We start from the raw sequence: 9,624 nt of genomic DNA, 5'->3' as shown, positions 1-9,624 counted from the left end.
CTAAAAGTCTCTCTAACTCCCGTTGTAACATCATCACTTATTTTAGTTAAAATCATGTTTGAAATGTTACATTTTAAACTATATCATAATTACTTTTAGCAGAAGTGTGGATTTAAAAAAAAAAAAACTTATTTCACATTATTTACATTAAACATAAAGTGTGTCTCAAACATATTATACATAAGTAGTAAATAATCCAATTTATTTTCAAAACATAACTTCACACTTTATTACAAACATACACACCGATAAACTGAAATAACCCACATAAGGTTGATATGTTCATATGTACAATTGTGAGCCTAAAGCTCAGTAAGCAAAGTAATGCATGCAATACTAATGATTACCCCATGTCAATGTGCATACACAACTTCTATTTAAATTTGGGACCCTTAATATTTTGCACATTGTTTGATTAGGTCAATGTCTGCAGGGCTTATTACACATATAATATAAAATCTCATGAGTTCTCTTTCGGCTAGCCATCACCACAATAGGGCGCATTAAAAACCTTATTCTATCGTGTTCCCTTTGAGTTCAAGAGTTAAAGCGGCCACACACTGTGGTGTCAATACATATAACAATAACTCATATGGATGATAAATAAAAACGAGAACATGACAAACAATATAATTGGTTCACTAAAACTTAGCCCAGAGTATTGGGTTGCCACTATGAACCTAAATATAGGCATCTGTTGACACTTGCTTACACTCTCATTTGTCTTTTCAAAACAGTGGCACTGAACTTAAACTTCTTATCACAACTTAGTTTTATGCTGCATAAAACTTGCTAATGCATCACATAATTAATCATCATAATATCATGCACAGTCTTATATCATACAATAAATCACCATATCACTATTATGCCATGCATACAAATCTTACTTATTATATAAATGGTTATCTAACAGTATTTTGTATTTAACAGAATTTAGTATGTTTTAACAGAATTTGGTATGCTTTAACAGTTAGTTATTAACATTTTAACAGAATCTGTAATTCAGTCAAACAATGCAACAATTGAGAAATATACAGCAATTGTCATAGGACACAACCATTAGCATTTGCAGACACAATAAAAATCATTTCATCTATTTATGAATCCTAAATTGACACAATCGTAAATTTGAAATATAAGTTCTTACAATCTGCTATTAAACTTGTAAAGAAGGTAAAAAAAAGATTTACATAAAAATAAAAATTCATTATCTTAGAAGTTTACCATTCATGTTCAACAATTAAGAAGACTAAACACTCATCTATGTTTCAAGAACAAAATCTGTCAGACGTTAAATTTGTAAAATTTGATATTTGGTTTAATTTTTTGGTGTAGATTTACAGCGAAGGCAAAAACGATAAAGAAGAAAAAGTTTTGAGGCTTGTACTTTTAAGATGAATCGCAAAGTGGGATTTAGAGGGTGATGTTGTGCTCGAATAGCCATTTCATCACCAAGGAATCAAAATTGTTGCTTTGGTTTCTTCATATTCATATGCAAAGCATTCTTTGATACAAAGCTTTGCTTTTTTTTTTCCATTGTAACTTTAGAAAGCAATTTTAAGGGTATAACGTGCATTGCACGTATTTTATACCTAGTTTATGATAAAGTGTCAATGTATGTGAATACCTGTTGACACCATTTTTCTTTAACTTGAGAACATAAGAGCATGGATTCAAGAATAAATATATGATAAAATAAATACATCATATTATTATAGTGGTTCAGCCCCAAAAAGATGATCTATGCCCACTTGTTCACTTTTATTAATATTTAAGCTTGAAGAACTATAGTTTCTGGTGAACCTGCGTCACTAGTTGTTCTATAGTCCTCCTTCGTTTTACATTACATAAGGACTGTTTATACAAGAATGGATAATTGGCATTATAGATTGCCCTCACTTATTTCTATCTTATCTCCTCTTATTTATAGTGAGTAGTTTAGGGTTACAATTAGATCACTGACCTAAGTTATTGGGCTTGGCTCGCAAATAATACATTACAACAGAAATACAGTTATATTTTGATGAATGACAACTCTGTACTCCTTTGCTAACTCTGTTAGCATGGATTTTGTGTGTTGAATAAATAAGATCCTCTTGTTAGCATGTAATGGTTTGCCTTGTGCGAACAGAGGTTGAGGGATGTGGTTACATGACCAAATCTCTTATGTTAGCGCTTGGTAGTATGCTTTGTGCTTTGTGAGAACGAGAAGGCTATGTGTTCCATTCATCGTCCCTTTATAATTTCTATTTTTTTAAATGTCATGAATGCCCAAAAACGGGTATAACATTTGCCCCCCAAGTCAGTTTTCGTGATTTGCACAATTTTGACTTAGTTATGTGAACAACGTCCCCATTCCTTTTTGGAAATACACTTTAAATGACATTTTAATAAAATAATTTTTTTCTTTATACCCAAAACGATCACTTCTCTAATCGTTCCATAGGCACTCTTTTATTACAGCCACCTCTTAGGCTTGTTTACTCTTGCACTCCTGCATGTACTTCGTGTAGCCTCTAAATGCTTTTGGATTCTCTATTCGTCTGGTGTACATAGATAAGCAATAGGATATATATAATGTACCCGAAAAAATGTTATCTTTTAAATACAGCTACAAGCGAACATGTATTGATTCCTATTCGCATTTATTGTGATGAGCTTGCGCGAACAAGTTATTGAGCAATTCCATATTTCTTTTAATATAGTCTCGAGCGAACAGAACCAATGCCCTTTTCCCTGAATATGATAGCCTTTTATACACACTTCAAAACCATTAAATGACTCACGAACAACTTATCTCTAAAGCACACATACAAACGCTCTTATTCTGGCGGCTTTTGTAAATGAAAACGAACAAATGCTATTTTCATACATAACTAACGAACAGGAATCCCAATGGGTTTGTATGTCGTATCCAATCTCAACCTTGATAAATTCTTATACATAGAACAAGTGGTTTTCTGAGGCTTATCTTTACTGTGTTGATCTCTTTTTTTTCCCTTGTAGACAATGATCACCTTGACTAACCTATCTAAATCTATCGAGCAGTTGAAGAAGGTTAAGGAAGATACATGTTGTACCCTCATGTCTGAGATAGACACTGTTTGTGGTGAGAGTAACAATTGTAGGACTCAGCTCGAGCAACTCAAAAGCTCTTCTTGTTCTGAGATAAATCAACTAAAGGTTGAGATTGACCGTCTCCAAAGGCCTCATGATGTTGAGATTGAGCAACTTAAAGCTGATGCGGAAACTAATTGCCTTCAAACCTAGAGGCTTGCGAACAGAGACTTGTTGATGAAGAAAACACTTTTGTTCACACCTTCTTAGTACAATCAGGGGATGGTGTGTTAGGGTTTTATGTCCTAATTAAAACCCAATTTCTTTATAATTTCATTTATTATCAATAAAATAATAGAAATCAATTTTTGACTTGGTCAAGCACTTTGCTCACATGTTTTATTTTCATGATTATTTGTTTAATATAAACTTCTATTAAATCCTGAGCATATAGCTAATCATATTTATAGTGACGTAATCACAGTGGAAAATGTTACACCAAAATTTTGAGAATAGAAATTTCTGATCTCGAAATTCAGGCTCGTAAGGTGTAAGCTCGAAACATGCAAACTGGCCATAAGATCAGTAATAATGAGAATCGAGTATGATAGTCTCGTTCAATATTAAAACGACGACATCGTAATTGGTAAGCTCGGAACCCATGTGATCTCGAAAGTGTTTCAAGGTTATGAGACAAGCTCGAAGCTACAGTGACAATGGTTCAACACTTGTTAAATTTTCCTGGTCTGTATTAGCATCAGTCAAAAAGGTTCGAGCCTGGGCATTGCAAGCTCGAAGGAGACGACCTCGATAAAGTTACTTAATAAGACCAAGGGAAGCTGAGATAGCAAGCTTGTAATGATTTGCCGATCCCGAAGATATGCAAGTCGATTGTTCGAGATCAATAGCCAAATGTGGACGCGGTTACTGTTTAAGAATACCTATATTTAAGGGATTGGTTGTAATATGTTAATAAAGCCTTATATCAAGGGATTTATATGCATTTTATATATTTACATGCATTTAATTGTATTATATTGAGATTTTTGAATCATAACTCCCTGAAATGTGAGGGGAGATATTATGTAAACCAATCTATAAATAGATTGGAGAAATTCATATGTAGACACACTGAAATTGGGACTGGGAATACTCTGCCGAATTGCTTCCAAAAGGCTTTGTGAAAATTCCATAATTGAATAACATCGACTCGTGGATTAGGCAGATTTTAATTGTTGAACCACGTAAAAAATCGTGTTTTTCTGATTTTGTGTTTAGTGCTCTTCATTTCTAAGTTGACGAAAAACGGCGTCAACAGAATATAAATATGATTATATGTTCAAAATAATTTAGTCCTAAGATTAGTTAGTGCACAAGATTTACACTGACTTGCCAATCTACGATATGATCTATTTACACATTGTAGTGTTATGTTCTTTCCAGAACATTAGCAAAGTATATAAGATCGGATGTATTTGTTGCATCGAACAGAACCAATATTAGTAGATAGGATAAGTAAACATACCGTTATTATCTATTCTAGTCATATCATATAGTTGACCATATGTCAATTCAATCTCAATTCTGAGTGGTTAGTATTCTAACTGATTGTATTATTTGAGTTCTTTGACTTGTTCGTTACCAGCTTACCCTACAGACTAGCCCATACTTACATCTTGGGAACTCGGTAGTATAATTGAGTGGGAGTGTTAATCATAGATATGGACATCTATAGATTCTAATGAAGAAGTAAAACGATGGTTTCCTTTTGTTATACCCAGATTTCGAGCCATAGTAAATATGACCTCGAAAGCTGAGTTCGCAACAAAAGGTCTCGTGAGGATTAGAGTGATCTAGGATTGTAAGTCGAGCCTGCAAAGTATGATATATGGTCTCGAATGCGGTGATCTCGAAATGATCTCGATCTCGAAAGGTAGTTCCGAGAATACCTTCATCTTCAGGAACTTCGGAGCATGGGTCTTGAGCTCGATATCCCATCTCAAAAGCAACGTTAGCTCGGGAGATGTCAATGGCTCGCATAATGACATGAAACCTGAAATGCTAAAGTCTTGGAGATACGCTATAACCACCTTGAATATCTACAAGTATTGTAAGCATGAGATGTAATCCTCATTTATTGATGTAAATCCCCAAGAATCGTGGGATATTATTTAGTCAGTTATGCGTTCCCTGGTCATCAGGGACGTTTCCTTTTTTATCTGATTAAAGGCATTTAAAGCCATTTATTTTTATTCACAAAAGAGTAACTACCCAATATATGTGGGATAGTATTCGGCAACCTTCTCTATAAATAGAGAGGTCATGCACCATTGTAATGGACCGAAATTCTGATCCTTGGGAGAAAACTCTGTAGAATTCATGCTAAAGAATTGTTCAGAGATAATCTTGAGGTTAATAACAGAGACTCGTGGACTAGGCAGATTTAACTGCTGAACCACGTAAAAAACCGTGTGTTTGATTCGTTTGTTTCTTTTGGCCATTGTCTTTAATTGTTTACGTGCTCTCTTCTTTTATCTGTTGACGAAAAACGGCGTCAACAGTTTGGTGCTTTCGTTGAGAGCCTTAAGCATTCATCCCTGAGAGATTCATGGCTGCAAACAATCAGAACACTCCTGAAGAAAATTACCCAAGGCGTCCTGGAAAACAGCCAATGGAGAACCCGGACGCTGATGAAAGGAGTGGGTCCTCTGATTCCCGGGGACCACCTCCACAACCAAGGGATGAGGACATGTACTATAACCCTGAACGTTATGTCCCTATTGTAGAATTGGAGAATCGGCAGCTGAAACAGTTGTTGGCAGAAGCCAACAAACGTAACAAGGAGTTGACTAGGATAGCCACAGAGGCGCAGGTGGCTCAGCCCCCGCCTCCGCGCGAAGACCAAGTCCCTCCTCCAAGGGACGTGCACGTTCCTCCCTGGAGGCCCTGTGGACGTCCACGAAAAAATGCTGCCACAAGGAGGCCGACACAACCTCCAGCACCAGCAGAGCCATCTGCTCCTTCTAGGCCTCAGAGGAGTACCCGAGCTCGGGTCCCGCCTAATCCACCTGCGGAAGCACCTGCAGGAACTGAGAATAACCGAGCTCCTACCGAGGCTCGGACTCAGGTTCCTGGTAGTGCACCGAACGCAACTGGCCCATCTCGGGCAAATTCTGGACCCTCTAGGCCGAAGCAAGGAAGACAACCACCGTCACCTATACGGTTCCCTCCATCTCCCGTAAGATATCCTTCACCTCCCCGTAGAAACGCTCAACCTGTTCAGAATCAGGATCAAGGGCGTACGGGGGATAGGCAAGGACACAGGGAGACTTTCCAGGAGCGGAGAGGCGCACAATCTGAGAGAAGTCAGACGTCCCGGTCTCGCACTGCGGAGACAAGGCGACACGGGAAGAACCCATCTCGAAACGACCGATCAGTAAGTTTCACCAGTGACGAGTCCGGAGAAACCAGGTCCGTCAGTAAATGCGACCGAGGTCGTAAAAATACTGGAAGCCGCAAGACCCGTCCCGACCTGCGGAATCATCTGAATCAGAGCAGGGGGAAGGGAGATCAGACGAATCCGGACCTAAGGAATCACCTAAATGGGCGTAGAGATCCCTCACGGAGACGCGAGCCTGGGATCATAATCAATGACTGGCAATTCCAGACACCGCCTAAGGACCCAGTCCAAGAAAGGATTGATCAGCTCGAAAAAGCCTTTAGGCTTTTGAAGAATGAACGAGGGAACGGTCGATATGAGGACTCTGATGAGGAGCTCGAGTCGTTTGCTCCCAATATTTCTAACACTCAGTTTCCCCAAGGGTTCCAGATTCCTCACGTCCCAGCGTTTGAGGGAAAAACTGACCCATGTAGCCACCTGAGTACATTCAACACTATCATGAGAGCTAGTAACGTGGGTTACGAGCTCAGATGCATGTTGTTTCCAACATCATTAGCCAGACCTGCCAAGAGTTGGTTCGAGAAGTACAAGAGACACTCGATAACCTCACGGGATCAGTTGTCTAGGGACTTCAAGAAGCAGTTCCGGGCTATGATGGGAGTAAGACCAGAGGCATCCACTTTGACCAACGTCCGACAACAGCCGGGCGAAACACTGAAAAGCTATCTAACAAGATTTAATCTTGAGATCGCCCGAGCTCGAGATGTGGATGACAGTGGGCACCTAATGGCTATCCGAGCTGGTGTTTTACCCGAGAGTGCCCTTTGGGATGACATGCAAGGGAAACCGGTGAGGTCGATAACCGAGTTTAACAGACGGGCGCAGAGATTTGTCAATGTAGAGGAGGCGAGGTCAACGCTCAAGGCGACCTCGCAGACCGAAACTACAACGATAAACATTAACTCCGCCTCAACCTCGGCTGACCCAGCAGCTCCACAGCCTACCTCGGAGAATCCCTCCAAGAGGAAAAAGAGCGAGGGAAATAACCCCGAGGCTGATGGAGGAAAGAAGAAGAAAGGAGAAAGGTATTTCTCTGTATATAAAGTGCATACCGAGCTCAACGAGTCTCGGGAAAACATATACCTGGCTAATGAAAACCAGGTCCCCTTCAGGCGTCCGGACCCTATGAGGAATCAAAAGTCCAAGAGGGATTCCAACAAGTATTGCCGGTTTCATAGGGACACCGGACACACAACTGATGAGTGCCGACAGCTGAAGGACGAGATCGAAGGGTTGATCTCGAGAGGTTATTTCCGGCAGTATGTCAAAAACCAGAATACTGGACAGACTACTGCCAGCCAGAGAGTAGCCGCGCTTCCGGCAGCACAGAATAATAACTCCCGATCTCGAGAAGAAGACAGGCCTCCGCCGATAGATGGAGAGGACGTAATAACCATCTCGGGAGGTCCTCATCTCGCAGGAGGGGGTAGAAATGCTCAAAAGCGATATGTGAATGAGCTGAAGACAGGGGACGGGTCTCCTTATGAACCCGAACCAAGGGCACCAAAAAGCCAAAGGGTTGAAACTCAGCCTATAACCTTCACCGAGGAGGATGCCTCCCATGTCCAGTTCCCTCATCATGATCCACTTGTCATCACCCTACAGCTTGCCAACAAAAGAGTGCGCCGAGTTCTCATAGACAATGAGAGCTCAGTTAACATTCTTTATAAAGCAACACTAGAAAAAATGGGACTCTCCCTTCGCGACCTGAAGGCTTGTGCAACCACGTTGTACGGCTTTTCTGGAGAAGGAACCGCCTATATGGGGTCCATCGAACTCCCTGTGACCTTGGGAGACTATCCAGTCTCGGTGACCAAGATGATGGAGTTCGTGGTAGTAGAGTTACCATCTGCCTACAATGTATTGCTCGGGAGACCCGCCCTGGTCGGGCTGGGGGCAGTTTCATCTGTAAGGCATCTAGCCCTTAAGTTCCCAACTCTGAGCGGAGTCGGAACATTGAAAGGAGATCAATTGGCAGGAAGGGAGTGCTACAACATTTCCTTGAGGGGAAAGAAACAAACGAGCGCTCAAGCACTCGTTGTCATACAGAATAAAGATGGGACAGTTTTAGAAATTGATGAGGAGATCGATCCGAGGATTGAGGAAAAGGTTGACCTCCAACCTTTGGAAGAGCTCGAAGAGGTTCAGCTCGAGGAAGCAGATCCCTCAAAGACGGTGAAGGTCGGGAAACACCTCCAAGACGAATCAAAATAGCAATTAATTTGCTTTCTGAAGAAAAACCAGGATGTCTTCGCGTGGTCACACTCTGACATGGTGGGAATAAGCCCTAATGTAGCGAGCCACGCATTGAATATAGACAAAAGCTTTCCCCCGAAGCAGCAAAGGCAAAGGCAGCTGGATGAAGACAGAAAGAAAGCACTAAAGGAGGAAGTGGACAGGCTGAAAGCAAATAATTTCATAAGGGACGCTTTTTACCCTGACTGGGTGGCCAATCCAGTGTTGGTTCCGAAGCCCAATGGGACGTGGAGAACGTGCATTGACTACTCGGACCTCAACAAGGCCTGCCCAAAAGACTGTTTTCCCCTGCCGAGAATTGACCAGCTCGTAGACGCCACGGCGGGACATGGGCTGATGTCGTTCATGGATGCCTATTCTGGATATAACCAGATTCCCATGCACGCCCCCGACCAAGAGCATATGAGCTTCATCACAGATAAAGGGCTCTACTGCTACAATGTCATGCCGTTCGGACTCAAGAATGCCGGAGCCACGTACCAGCGGCTCGTAAACATGATGTTTTCAGAGCAAATAGGAAACAACATGGAAGTTTATGTTGATGACATTCTTGTAAAGTCTCAACTTAACAAGAACCATGTTGAAGACCTCGAAGAGTGCTTTGGCGTGCTCAGAAAGTTCAACATGAAGTTGAATCCTCAGAAGTGCACTTTTGGGGTGTCTTCAGGAAAATTTCTGGGTTTCATTGCCAATTCTCGTGGGATCGAGGCTAATCCGGACAAAATAAAGGCCCTGATCGATATGCCTTCACCTCGGAAGCATAAAGATGTTCAAAGCTTGACTGGCAGGATGGCAGCTCTGAGCAGGTTCATCTCGAAGTCGACGGACCGCGGTCTCCCATTCTTCAA

The sequence above is a fragment of the Humulus lupulus genome, chromosome 8 (assembly GCF_963169125.1).
Source record: "Humulus lupulus chromosome 8, drHumLupu1.1, whole genome shotgun sequence".
Lineage (NCBI taxonomy): Eukaryota > Viridiplantae > Streptophyta > Magnoliopsida > Rosales > Cannabaceae > Humulus > Humulus lupulus.
This window is presented reverse-complemented; position numbering follows the sequence as displayed.